The sequence below is a fragment of the Amblyomma americanum genome, chromosome 11 (assembly GCF_052857255.1).
Source record: "Amblyomma americanum isolate KBUSLIRL-KWMA chromosome 11, ASM5285725v1, whole genome shotgun sequence".
Classification (NCBI taxonomy): Eukaryota; Metazoa; Arthropoda; class Arachnida; order Ixodida; family Ixodidae; genus Amblyomma; species Amblyomma americanum.
This window is the reverse complement of record NC_135507.1, coordinates 112623971-112639064: the sequence shown is the minus strand read 5'-3', so window position 1 is coordinate 112639064 and position 15094 is coordinate 112623971. Positions and strand designations below refer to the sequence as shown.

The following is a 15094-nucleotide window of genomic DNA, read 5'->3' as shown; positions in this document are numbered from 1 at the left end:
TGAATAGCTGCAGGAAGCGGGCCAGCTCTGTTCACTTCAGTCTTCGGAATATGTATGCCCATAGTGTATTACTGCCGCAGCCGCACTTTGCGCCAGGTATGTTCCTTGATGCTGCTGCAAACTCACTTGTATAGGCTCACATATTCGTATATCTGGCACCTTTTTATTTATTTATTTACAGATCCTGCTGTCTCTGGTGAGAGACATTGCAGGAGTGGTTACAAATGTGAATACAAAGAATAACGGTGTATTAGGTCGTAATATGAAAAGGCAGTGTACCGGCAAACTCTTCAGGAGGCAAACTACGCAAGAAACCGTCAAGGTTGTTGCAGATTTCAGTCGACATTGGTAAAACAGAAAACTTAAAACGGTCTAAAAAAAACACGAAAAGGCACAATGTTCAGGGGGTCAATGCTTCGTGTTCTACGCGAGGAATGAGCGATGAATGTGATAGGTGCTGCCATGGGTGACAGGTGGTGGACGATCCTGTGCAATGTGGCAGTGCAGTCGCACACACGATGGCTGGAGCTATAGTTCCTGAGCACGTGACGAAGGTGAAAAGTTACGGTCGTAACGGCGGCAAGTAAATCTCACAGCTTTATTCCGGATGGATTCCAGTTTGTCGATATCACATGCGCAGTGCGGGGACCAGACAACTGAAGCGTATTGAAGAATGGGCCGCTCGAGAGCTTTGTGGGAAGTTAATTTGCACTCTGCAGTTGCGTTTTATCAGTGTGCGTTTTGGGTATTGTAGTTTTCTGAGTGATTTAGCTCTTATGGTGTCAACGTGAACGTGCCATTTTAAGTTAAACGCTAAGGTGACTCGAAGGTATTCGAATGCGTCGGTGCGTGTAAATTCGTAGCCGTTATGACAGTAACTGGAACTCAGCGGGTTTTTCTTGTTAGTAAACGTCGTGGCTACGGTTTTATTCATGTTGGTAGTCATTTTCTCCTTTTCACTGCAGCCGCAAAAAATATAGAAAATGTGCTTTCAATATCTGCCGGTCGCCAGGATTGTTGATGACCGAGTACAGCACGCAATCGTCAGCGTATAAGCGCAGTCTCACAGGTGCGTTATGTATCACTTCGATGACGTCAATTTTGTAAATGATAAATAGAAGGGGCCCTTGCACAGAGCACCGAGACGCACCAGATGTAACGTCAACTGTACAGCACTGTTCGCGATTAAATGTAACAAACCCTGACCTCAGGTGCAGATAGTCTCCTAGCCACTCGACAGCCTTGTTACCACCGAGTAAAGACTCGAGTTTTAGTAAAAGTTGGCTTTGACACACCGTACCAAATGCCTTCGAGTAATCTATGAAAATGGCCTCAATCTGGCTCCTGAATATAAGTGCTGTAACAATATCATGAGTGAATTCGAAGAGCTGGATTACGGTGGAGAATCTACCTCATAAACCTTGCTGATCTCTTGAAATACTGCTTAACGTGTTTATGAATGGTGTGCTCTAAAAGTTTGCAGCATGTTGAGATTAAGGAGATCGGTCTGTAATTAGTGATCATCTGTTTGTTTCCAGACGTAAATACCGAGACGACATTAGCAGTTTTCCAGGCGCGAGGAACAACGGAAGAATCGAGCGATTCGTTGAATATGATAGTTAAGTATAAGGGTATTACATTCAAAGTATTGTTTCAAAAATGTGTTTGCTATTTAGTCCGGTCCCGAACTTTTGGAGTTATCTATGTCTAACAGTAGGTTATGGAGGCCGGTAAAAGCTATTTCGGTGTCAAGAGGCTCTACCAACGCAGTGCTCGTGCAGAAACTTAGGCTGGTGCCGTTATCAATGCTAAAAACAGACTTGGAGTAATTACTGAAAGCTTCAGAAACGCATTTGCATCAGCGGAAGGCTTATCGTCTATTATGCCTGATGAAGAGTGGGCTGAATAAGATTTATTGATTTGCAAAACTTTGACGAATCTTCTCTCATAAATTTTGTGAGTGTTATTGTTGTAGAAGTCCCGAGCCCGTTTGATTTTAGTTTTCAGCGTTGATTTAAGCGAGGTTATCAGCTCGTAGTTGTCGTTTGAGTGACGCTCACTACGAAGGCGCTCGCTTCGGCGAGTCGTCTGAATTATTTCTTTGATGTACGAGGGGTGTTTTGGGTTGGATTTGATACATTTGGTGGGAACAAACGTGGTTAACCACTCTCGTACAATATTGACGTAACGATCGAGAAGAGCGTCGACGCTGCAAAAGTATCTCTTATACAGAAATATGTTAAAAAGCGGTGCCATCATGTTGACAATGGAGTCATCAGGTGAGTTAAAATTCAGAACGCTATCATACATAGGCTTATAGGTTTTACAAACGATGTTAAAGCTAACTACAATTCCCTTCTGGTCTGACAAACCGTCAACAACCTCACATAGAAAACCATTCTGCAACAGCTGCTGATCAATAAACACAAGGTCTAAGATAGCACCTTCTCTGATGGGGATATCAACGACTAGTGTTAAGCCGAAAGGCACAGTCATGTCAATTCAAGAATCGCACACTGCCTTATCGCGGGAGGTAGAGGAAAGCCAAGCGAGCGCCATTGAACTGGAATATTTAACAATGTGGAAGTTTGGGCATGTTGGTTGGTCACTACCGACACAGCGCAAAAAGCGAGGACAAGAAGAGCACACGGACGCAGCGCTGAAATTAAAACTCAAGTTTATTGAGGGTGTGTCACAGCTCTAATATTGTGGCAAACGGTCTCAAATAAATAAAGAAACACACAAACAAAAATACACGAAGGGCATATCAAAAAAGAGCCCTTCGCCTGGCAACAGAACACATGACCAGCTGAGCGTGACTTTTTATCTGTCTTTTAGAAAACAAAGTTCCCTATCGGACAGGGCTATTGAAGCGGTGCTTACACAGTGATCTTGGCGTTTGTGGACCTCGTACGCTTGAATGATTTCTCTGGTGATTTTGATGCCACTATCCGTCACGATTTCCCACTCGCTGAAAATGACCTGTCTACAGGCTTCCGCTAACATGTGGCAAGCACTACACGGGACAGACTGGCAGATGCCTCAGTGACCGGCTACGGGAACACACCAACGTAAGCGACACTACGGCCGGTCATCTCGGCGTTCACCGCAGAAACTGCACAGACAGAAGAAAGACGGATAAGAAAAACCATGTTTGCCCATTTTCAGCCAGTGCAAAATCGTGAATCATGGTCACGTCAAAAACCACCACAGAAATCGTTGAAACTTATGAGATCCACGAACACCAAGATCACAGCGTCAGCACTGCTTCGATAGCCCTGTCCGATAAGGAGCTTCGGCTTTTAAAAGACACTTAAAAGGATAACGTTCAGCTAGTCATGTGCTCTGTTACCAGGCGAAGGGTTCTTCTTTTGTCATGCCATTCCTGTTTTTCTAGATGTGTTCCTTTCTTTATATGAGATCGTTTGCCACCGCATTTAAGCCGTGGCTCGCCCTCAATAAACCATTAGTTGTAAGATCATCGCTGTGTTCGTGTGCTCGGCTTGTCCTCGTATTTTTTGCGCTGCGTCGGTAATCGAGCATTAAAATCGCCAGCGATGATCAGTTTAAAGGTGTGAAGCCTCTGCTCAACAATGTAGTCACTGATGATTCCAAATGTGTCCACGTTTCTCCTAGGAGGACGATACACAGCACAGACGATGATAACAAAGCCGCAGGCAGAAACCTTGCACGAAACACACTCGGCGACAGCAATTTAGGCAGCTAGCAAAATTCAGTACCGCTTTTGATAAGGATTGCTACACAGCCACTGTGCCCTGAAGACCTATCTTTTATTAAAACAGAGTAGCCTGGAGGCAAGAATTCAGTGTCTAAGATTGTATCGTTGAGCCAGGTTTCCGTAACACATATTATAGAGGGATGGTGGCATTCAACAAACCACTAAAATTGACCTGCTTGTTCGCAAGACTTCGGGCATTCAGGTTTAGAAGTGTTAAACTAGTTACAGTGGAGTGTCATTTGATGCTTTGAGAATGCGCGAGGTAGGAGTGCCTTTAACGATACGCTTACCAACATTGTCCCACCTTGTCCCACCTTGTGCACCTTGTCTCTAAATATCAAGCAATCGCATTGCAATTGGGCCTTGCTAGAATCCTTTCTGATACACTCGGAGTGCTGCGAGAGCTCCTTACGTATCTGGCGCACTCGTGGAGAGAAATATTTTATGTATAAATAATTTCCCTTAAGTTTGTGTGCACTTCGTAAAATCTCGGTCTTAGATCTGTTGCCAAGTAGCCTGATTATAATAGGTCTACGCTCTTCCTTTTTACGTGCACCAAGCCTGTGGCAGCGCTAGATGTCTTTGCAATTTATTTGCACTTAACCGGCAATCGTCTCCGTGACTAATGTAGGCAGCTGTTCAGGCGTCTCAGCTGTTTCTACAGCAGGCAGACCGAAAATCACCAAGTTGTTCTTTCGGGACTGATTTCCAAGGTCGTCATGTCTCCGATCGCTCCTCTCAAGGACACCTCTAAGATTCGAGGTCACATAGACGCGAAACAACATCTGCTGTAGCTTGTGCCCATGTCTCTAGTTTGTTTAATCGCTAATCAAACGATGCCACTTTTATTGCTAGCACGGATAAGTCCTGACTTTTGTTTTGACTAGCGAGTATATCTTGGAACATTCGTTCCACCTTTGCTGCGTCCCCAGGACCGGGGTTAGTTTCAATGTCGCCTGAAAGCAATGGCATCGCTCGCAGTGAACGCAACAAGGAACATATAAAATTTGTCAGGTGTGGGTCTGGCAGCGCCAACAAAATACGGTCGTCACTCCTGCAGCATGGCAAATCATACTGAAACCTTACGTGTAAAATTAAGCAGAGCGAGCTGTAACTACCGCCTGCCATGGTGCCGCCGGACACATTGACGAGTCGATGCCGCGAAGGCGGTCTTTGTGCTCCAAAAAACTCGCAGATTTCACTGGTGTCGTCTGCCACGCTTACATGGTCCACTTGTACTTCGGCAGATACTGCAGATACTTCTCTGCAGATGCTAAGAACGTTCAGCAATTTGTAAAAAGAGGAAATTTTGGGTTTTCAATTTTTTTAACAATTCAATTTCAAGTTGTTTATTTACATCACAGATGTGGGTAGGTCCGGGTAAAAAGTGATCGGAGATCACTAGAGGGACCATCGTACCCCCCTTTACATTGCATACAGCAGGAAAATCAGACACAGTGTATTGCGAATATCAGACGATCGGCTCACACTTCACACAGCACTTTTTACACACGTAGAGTATACACATGCAGAATATTTTAGACATGGACTGAAAAATACATCCTAACAAGGTTTCCCTTTTATGTTAAAGCGGCTCAAATTTGCACCAGCTGTTCTTCGTGATATCAATAATCATAGACTCTACTTCGCTTAGTAAGTGGGGCTTGTTGAAACACACCATCTGTTTTCTGTAGTTAGTAAATCAAAGAGGAAGAAACAATCTTTCTGCACTTCGGAGGATATGAGCCGGGATATTTCGAGCGAGAGATGTCTGGAAACACTCGACTATCATACTACAAAGATTTTTTTGTATCTGGATGCTAAATAATGTTCGTACAAGCTATGAAATGGTATGATCTGGTAGTGGATGATTGGTTGGAGCAGGGTAATGAACATTGGCTATGTAACGGGCAGCTTTTCTTTGTAACATGTATATTTTACGCATATTTATTTTTGTCGTAGTGTGCAAGCCAGATAATTCTACTTTAAATGAGACAAAACAATGGCGTTATATATCTTTAACTTAACTGAGACAGAAAGGAGGTATTGGAATTTAGCAAGAATGCCAACGCACCTTGACAGGTGAGCGACAACAGATTCTACCTGAGAGTTACAGCTCATGTGATTGTGGAAAAGTATTTGTAGTGTTTTAGTCATCTTTGAATTCTGTGTTGGTGCTCCCAATCCCTATTTCAGAGTTCTGAATAATTACTAATTGTCTAGCAGGAAAGACGAAACGCTTGTTTTTTTCGGCATTTAAATGAAATGCATTGTTTTCACTCATGTTCTTAGTCCATCCAATGCTTCATTTATAAATCGAAGAAAAAGTTTAAAGGAAAAATAAGCGTTTATCGTCTGGACACATCACATATGGTTTTTCATTAATTATAGTTATATCATTTATATAAAACACGAACAGAAGAGGCCCTAAAATACTATCTTGCAGTACACCGGTACAAATTGGTGAAATGCTGACAGATGGAAGCCTATTTGGACTTTCTGAAAACGTTGTTTGAGGTAAGAGTTTATGAGATGCAGGGGTATTCCGTGTAATTCCAGTTTTACTTTCAAATGTGCTTGTTTGATGCTGTCGAAAGCCTTTGAAAAGTGCACAAAGACTCTGACACAAATGTCATGACTTTAGATTGCTTCTAGTATGTTTTTTTTCGCGTTAACAACGCGTTTCGGTCGATCTGCCGTGGATAAAGCCATGCTGGGAAGGGGAAAGAAGGTGGAACTTCAAGCAGAAATTAATCTTTTGTAGATGATTTTCTCTTCAGCTTTTGAAAAGGCCGGTAGGATTGAGAATGGTCGATAATTGAACATATTTATTTATTTATATAATTATTCATTAATTTATTTATTCATTTATTTCAGGATACTGCAGGCCACTGCTTGGCCCAAGTAGCAATGAATTAACATTGTTACATAACCAAACGAATAAAATTATACAATATTAGCAGAAGACGGATACCAAAAGAATAAAATTATACAATATTAGCAGCACATGGATACAATACATACATATAAACAATATTAGCGGGTAAGTAGACGATGTAACGCATCAGAAAAATTTGGTGAGGAAAAAACAGACGCCGGTAGCGAATTCCAATCTTGCACTGTTCTAGGGAAAAAACTGTATTTAAAGCTGTTAGTATTGACGAAAAGGGGAGCAAGTGAATGCTCATGAACGCTCTGAGTCCTTCTCAGTAGAGGACGCTTAATGCACTCTGGAAGCTTGAGTTTATTTTTTCCTTTTAAACTATTAAACAATTTATTAATCTTTCTGCGGGTTTCTAGTGTATGAATGCTATTTGAGATCATTAACTGCGAGGGAGAGTCTTCCCTTTTGTATTTTCCGTGTGTGAACCTAACCGCCTTCCCAAGACTTTTTCAAGGATCATTGTCTTTTTTCCTGTATGGGTCCCGCACTACTGAAGCAAATTCAGGTAAAGACCAAATACAAGCTTCGTAAGCCAATCTTTTTAAGTGTGCTGGGGCAGCTTTAGCTTCGTAAAACCCATAGCTTTCGTAATGCAGCTGTAGAAATATTAATAATGTGTGCCGACCATTTTAACTTATTTTCAAGTTTACACCTAAATATTTATATTTCTCAACTTCCAAAATCATATTGCCGCGAAGAAGGTAAGGAAGAAAACTGAGAAACTTTCTTTTTAGTTATACGTGAGAGAACAATTTTTTCACTATTTTGTTCCATAGCCCATTTCAGACGCCATTCTTCAATGGAAAAAACTGCTTTTTGTACAGAGCGGTGGTCTTGTTCCGATGAAATATGTTTAAACACAACACAGTCGACTACGAATAACTTAACAGAAACATCTTCAGGAACAACCGTAACTAAATCATTGACATATATTAAAAACAACAATGGTCGAAGCACCCTGCGGAACTCCTGAGTGCACACTAACAACACTAGAAGCGGTCTTATTAATTTCCACATATTGCCGTCTGTCTGTTAGGTAGGCCTGAATCAACCGAATGATAAAAGAGGCACACCCATACATTCCAACTTATAGAGAAGTTTGCCATGTGGCACCTTATCAAAGGCCTTGCTGAAATCAAAGAAAACCACGTCCGTTTGGCCGGACATATCAAGCGCCCGCACAAATTCCTGCACAGACAAAGCAGTCTGAGTAACTGTGGATAACCCGTGATGGTTATCTGACAAAAGATTATGGTAACTCAGAAACTTTCGCAGGTAGCCGGCTACAATATGCTCCAACATCTTACAGCAACTGCATGTTATTGAAACAGGCCGATAATTTGAAACTGACAATCAGCGCTGGATTAAGGGGATGGCTAAGGGGGCTGCAGCCCAGGGCCTCACCTCGGACAGTAGGAGAAGGAGGCCCATTTATTCTAACCTGCCTAGTATATGGAACCATGGGCAACGGAACTTCGAGCGACATGTATGAAGTGAGAAAACCAGAACGAGCAGACGGGGCCCCCGCCTAATGTAACAGCATGCGTTTAACCTGATCATTTGGGGAGAAATTGTCGAGCTGCAAAAACAGGAATCCCCCGCCACCCCGGCGGGGCCCTCTTTCTTACGAAGCGAGGTGCGTTTGCTTAGAAGAGTTTTCGTGGTTTCCTGTCAGTCTGTCTGGAGAGGAGGGGCAAGGGGGAAATACCTAAAACATGTAATGTGGGATGAGGACCTAAATCTCCCTTGCCTCTAGTCACCACCACGCCACCCTCCACCTCTCGAACAGTTCCGCCGCTGTCCTTCTCTTAGAAAGGATGTGCTGCAGTACCCAACAGTGCCTCCCATTCGACTTTTCTTTACTGTGATGGTAATTTGGGCGGGGGAGGATGAGTCCGATAGCAGATGATGATGAGTCTGAGGCAGAGCCTAGGCAGGAAATGAAAGAAGACGTCACACGTGCTTTTGTCCGCGTGCCGTGGGGCATGGAATATTCACTGTTTGGGCTAGGGTTGTAGAAGAGTGAAGGGGGAAGTTGGAGAGCTGGACATAAAGGCCTATCTGCAGGGCCCATTCCTGCCTAGTGGCTGCTTACCCTCGCGCGCACTGGACGGAAAAAGTAGGTCAGACTGGCCGCCGAACTTTCCAGAAAGAAGTAGAAAAAGATGACTCAGTGGCGACGGAGGGCGTGTAACATCGCCCGCGCTAGGAGTCGCCCTCTCCCCTTCTTTGTTCTCGCGCTCGGCGTCGACGGGGCGAAAGGGAAATCGAGAACCTCCCAGAACAGACGATTGCTCCTAGCCAATAGGAAGACGAGACCGGAACGGGAGAAGGAGTGAATTTGTACGGAGAAGGAGGGAATTTGTACAAGGAACTCTATGCGTATGTGAACGCACGCTTTGGCGCTAGTAACAGACAGACGCGGCGCGCGTCTATGAAAGGAAGTTGATCGCGGGGTGCGATTCAGCCCCGAGAAGCCGCCGGTTAAGCTTGCATAAGCCCGCCCGCTGAGGATCTCCCGGGGGACGCACCACTCTCGGCCAGCCACGGACCATCCAGGCAGCGTGCGCCAGTCATAGGGACGGTCACTGTTGGACATGTGCGGTTGCGTCGGACTGACGAAGTGCTCGGTGCGGTGAACAATTAGCATCCATTCATGCGAAATTGCTCGGTCGGAAGCATCAAAGTGGTGCGTCTAAACGAAAGGCGAAGTTAGAAAGAGAAAAGCGTGAAAAGAAGCTACCAAAGATGACAATGTTCCTACTGAATGCAGCTTCCGGGGAGCAGTCTAATCGCTCTACCGAGAGTCCGTGCCAAACTCTCAATAGTACCGACAGCGCTTCTGTGAAGGACTTGCCAACTCCATCACCACGGTTTCCTGGCAAGAAGTAAGGTTTGACTCATCTTGGTTGTTTGGATCCTGTGAAAACGGTGCTAACCTCAGTCGTCCATATTTCTGAGCAACCGACGCTAACTGAGCACTGTCCTGTTCCTGAGCCAGCAACGTCTATGCTACTCGGACGGGCCCCTGCCACAGAGCTCCAGGTTTCCGGTCTGCCACGCCCGATCTCTACTACATCTGATCAACAGGTGCCAGACCTCCCCGATGAGCCTCCTTCTACTGACGAGTGGCAGGAAACAACGCTCCCAGCATTGACTCCCTTGTTTCCTGTTAGTTTGGCTTCAAATAATCATGTTCCCACCCACAAAGTGTGCCTCGAGAGGACGAATGAGACGGCTTCTCTTTGCGGCAACAGAGAAGTACAGACACCACCGCAGCAAGAGGTACGTTGCGTGATTCAACGAGGTGACCCTGCTAAGTGGCTGGACGTTATTACTGACAGCTTTCGGAGTGCATGCCTTGAGAAAGAGCTTTTGTATTTTCAAAATCGGGCAGAAAAGTTTTCGCCTTCCGAAAGGCAATACAAGACTCTGAAACGCTATATGTCACCTCATCTTTTCGTGCGAAAGGCTGTAAATGGTGAGGCGTACGAGCGGCACTGGTTAATGTACTCGGAGTCCAAAGGTTCCGTTTACTGTTTCATGTTGTAAACAATTTTCGATTTCAAGCAGCCCCAGTGCTTTCACCACGCACGGCTTTTCTAATTGGAAAAGAGCAGAACAAAAGGTTTGCGCACATGAAAATTGCGTCGAGCACCGGAACTGCGTGGCAGCATGGCTCGCCCGCTCCAACTCGAGCAGCACAATTGACAAGGAGCTGGTTAAGCATCTTGTGACTGAGACCGCTTACTGGACAGAGGTGTTGAAGAGCGTAGTTGTTATAGTTAAGCTTCTAGCTGAGCGCAACCTAGCGTTTAGGGGCAGTGAGGAGATTTTTGGTTCACCGAGAAATGGCAATTATATGGGAGTGCTTGAGGCCATTGCCAAGTTTGATTCCTTTCTAGAGGAGCACATCAAACGCTACATGAACAAAGGAAAAGGTCACCCATCGTATCTGTCAAAAACTATTTGTGATGAATTTATCCAGCATATGGTAAAGGCTGTCAAGGGACGTCTCGTTGACGTAGTGAAACGCGTAAAATACTTCTCTTTAATTGTTGATTCGACTCCAGACCTTACTCACGTTGATTAGCTGTTAGTTGTTTGACGATACTTTTTAAATGGTAAAGTGTACGAACGCTCTCTTGGATCTGTTCCAATCGAATCGCATACCGGCTTGTATCTTTTCGATACCGTGATGTCCCTCTTGACGACCAATGGCATCTCAATTGATGATTGTAGGGGCCAAGCTTATGATAATGCGAGTAATATGTCAGGAAAATACAAAGGACTGCAAGCTCAAATCAAACGCCGGAACGAATTTGCAATCTACGTCCCGTGTGCTGGTCATTCACTGAACTTAGTTGGCGCGTGTATCGTTGACAGTTGCCTTGAGGCAGTAAATTTTTTCACTGTAATTCAGAGACTGTGTGTTGTTTGCTGCCTCAGCTAAGAGATGGAGGTATGTTTTGGACAGCATGGGCGGAACTGGCCAGCAGCTTGTTTTGAAAAGTCTCTCTGAGACCAGGTGGTCAAGACACGCTGAATCATGTAAGGCCATTGTGAAAGATTTCAATGCAGTCTTGTGTTGCATGGAAGCTATATCGAAGAACGAGGAAGAAAACGGTGACACTAGGAACGAAGCGCACTTTCTCCAAGAAAATAACAAATCTAGAGACTGCATTCATGGTGATTTTCGGGAATGAAATCTTGGAGCGCTTTGACAAATAGAGCGTAGCACTTCGGAAATTAGGCCTAGACATTTCAACTGCTATTGACCCGCTGAGCTCTCTAGAAGGCTTTGTTAATTCTTTTCGACCTCTCTTTGATACCTTCGAAGAGAGAGCACGCACGCTAAGGACCAATCATTGTTATCAGCATGAGGGAAAACGCATCGTTTTGAGTAAGCACCCGGACGGAAAAAGCGATAGTGCGCTACAAGGTAGAAAAACTGTATCGTAGAGACCTACAATGTTGTACTTGACAGTCTAGGCTGTGCTTTTCGAGTGCGATAGGCTGCCTACACTGAACTTTGCGAAAGGTTTGGATTCTTAAAATTGCTGACAGAAGTTGGGAGCGAGGCCTCTCTGGCACAGCAGGCTGAGAAGTTGGTGAAAACGTACAAAAATGATTTAGAGCCAGCATTTTCCGCCGAAATCGTTCAGTTTGCGAATTTTCTGCACAGCTCTGTGTGCCAGGACACGAGTCCCCTTGGAATAATGAAGTTGCTGCTCGAAAGAAAGCTTATTGATGTGTTTCCGAACCTTTCTATTGCTTTGCGAATTTACTGAAGCATACCCGTGGCAAACTGTGAGACCGAACGATCGTTTTCAAGTTGTCGCTGATAAAAAATCGCCTTCGTTCGAGGCTCCTTGCGGACAAGGTGAACTCGCTTGCTATCAAGTCCTTTGAAAGTGACCTCCTCCGCGATCTGTCCTTCGAACAGACTATATCTCATTTTGCCAAAGCGAAGGCGCGAAAGATGCCATTTCAAAGGAGGACTGTTTGCGATATACATGAATAGTTCCAATAAGTTCGTTGTGTCGCCTCCCAGCCGCCACGTTGCCAATGAAACGCCGAGCAGTGTAATTCAAGATATGGAAATGTTCGTTGTTCGTCCCTTGTTTGTTCTTCTTGTGATATTTAGCACGCTTATAAAGAACTGTTTTTTGTTGTTTTTGATAGTTCCACGTTTATTTGGTGTCGTCCTTGCTTGTCTTATCTTTAACGAAGATATTTTCAAATAACGTTTTGTAATTACAGTTAGTAATTTTCATCGGTATTGTACTGCATTTTCATGGTGTTTGTATTGCCTTAAGTATTCTATATATTTTTTATGGTGTTTGTATTGCCTTAAGTATTCTATATATCTATTGCATATCTATGGAGTAACGTGTATAAGGTTTACTGCGGTCTTATGCTTGAATTTTAATAAAGAATTTTTCGATACAACCATGCGTCTCCTCACGGGATTAAAGTCAGTGATGCAAGCAAAGCATAGTTTCAGATGGATTGACACCTGAGCTTTTCTGTTGTCTTTTCTACGTTCTTGTTCGTCTTGAGTGCACTAAACTTTTCCTTAAAGCCTAGCTTTTGCTTAAAACAGAACGCACATTAATCACAAAGTGAACATATGTTTTGGTGTTTACAACAGCACGCGTTTCTAACAAGTTTTGTTGCTTTTCTTACAACAGCAATAATAATAATAATCCCGTTGATTGCGCTTCGTTCTGTTTAATTTGGTGCAATTAAAATGAAGCATGCATATTTCCAGTAGCGTAGCAGGCGGGAATGGGGGAGGGGGGGTTCAGTATAGGGAAAGAGGCCGTCATGCGCATTAGCCCTGGGCCCCCATTTTTCTTAATCCGGCCCGGCTGACAATTAATCACCTTTTCTATATACAGGAGCCACACGTGCTATTTTCCAATCTGAAGGAATTTTTCCACTTCCTAATGACAGTTTAAAGATGTCTGCGAGGCAACCTAATATTTGTTTTGCGTATCGCCTCAAAAATACATTCGAAAGACCATCGGGTGCAGCGAATTTTTTAGTGTCCAGATTCAAGAACACCGCCAGGACACCCTCACGAGTTACTTCAATGCCATCCTCTGGTGCAGCAGCTGCTTTTATTTCATATTCATCTAATTCTGAAAACACCTCGTAGAAATACTGATTAAAATTCTCAGCTATTTCGGCAGCGTCCGTGATAATCGTGTCGCTATCTTTTATTTTAGTAAGTTCTTCTTTCGGTTTACTCAAGTGCCGCCAAAATTTCTGCGGATCAGTCTTTAGAAACTCTGCTAAAGTGTGCGAAAAACATTTAGTCCTGGCACAGCTCAGTTTTAATAATAGGTCATGTTTGAATTCTTTAAACAGTGGCGTTGACGTCCCATGCTTCTTACGATATATCTCTGAAGTCTACGCTTAAGGTGTGTAATTTCACGAGCAATCCATAGATGTTTCCGCCTTATAAATATTTTTCTGTCTTGAGCGTAATTTTTAATGCAATGACTAAGCACATTAGCGAACCATTGCCAAGAGCTTTCCACATCATCAGATGTTGTCACATTTTCATCAATATAGTCAATAATCGCCGCACCGTCAGCTCTATTAAATTCCTTAAATGTAGCCTCAAGCGCATGTGTTTTTTTACTTTTCAACCTTCCAGAAAAAAGAAATTAACTTATGGTCAGATATGCCGGGTTCAATTGTAACAGTTCCTTCTCTAAATCCTTCACTAATGAACAGCAGATCAAGAATTGATATACGTTTTTATTTCCCTTTCTGTAGACAACGATCACTTCTGATGCTTGCGTTTAGGTTGGAAAAAGACGAGTGGATTAAGCGAGGTTGTGAATATGGTTGAGAATGGAAGCTGTACAGTAATTACGTATCTTATTGGTATAACTTAAATGTTATCTGTATCACGAAGTCTGCTGTTATTTAAGGAGGCAAAAATACGGCAAACTTCATTTTCATCTGTAGGATCTAAAACAACACTGCGATCATTGGCTTTTATATTGGTTTTACAGTGATTGGGGTGTATTTTGTGAAACAGCATCGTTAAAAAGTTAAGGAACTCTTCTGCAAGCTCATTCCTTCTCCAATGCGACCTTCAAGAATAAGATTAGTAAAATCTGCAGAATATTATGTGCGATCAAGTAGTTTGTTGATTTTTATCGAGTTGAGCACTTTCATCGCAATTTCCGCTCATAAACTCTGATGCAGATATTTTCTTTGTTTTTTTAAGCGCCCGGAGATAAGATGTTAAATGTCATTATTCTCATTCAAAACCGCTAGCATCTGGTGTGTAAGGGTTTTGAAACCTAGTGTGTTCTTGCTTTTCGTGATTTTATTGCGACGTGTTGAAGATATGAGTTTTGCGCAATGTCTGCGGGTAGAATAAAATTAGTTACAAACTTAACTGCACGCTATGTCTCTGACTGCAAACCGCAGGGTTTTTAACTGAAATATCGTCAAAATCCTCAAATCGTTCTACCCCTGGCCTGTTCTTTCTGAGTAAAGCAAGTCAGCAATGGATCCAAAGACTTTCATCCACAGCAGAAAATTTAAATTTGTTAGTGTTGTCTCGGCTCATATCAGCAAACAGTATCTATTTTTTATTCATTTATCGAATACCTACATCGCCTTCGTGGCGTTACAGCAAGGAGGGGGGGTTAAATACTAAAGCGCTTGTATGTACATTTGAACATGATACACAAAAACATACACGCAGACAGCGGAATCAAGCACTCGGGGCGTGGTAAAATGATGAATAACAGCTTGTATTAGAGTGAAGCACAGTTGTTTTAAGCCACACTGGTAGTAAAAGTCTGAATTTTATTTAGGAGACCCATTGATCACGAAACTCTCTTTCTAACTTGGTCTACATTATGGATCCACAGTAAGTT

General features: G+C 43.3%; 1 protein-coding gene across 9 annotated transcripts in view; it reads left to right on the top strand.

Moving 5' to 3' along the window:
* LOC144111045 (receptor-type tyrosine-protein phosphatase mu-like) overlaps positions 1 to 15094 on the top strand; it is a 392283-nt gene that overhangs the window by 231799 nt on the left and 145390 nt on the right. The gene's annotated exons all lie outside the window — the stretch shown is intronic.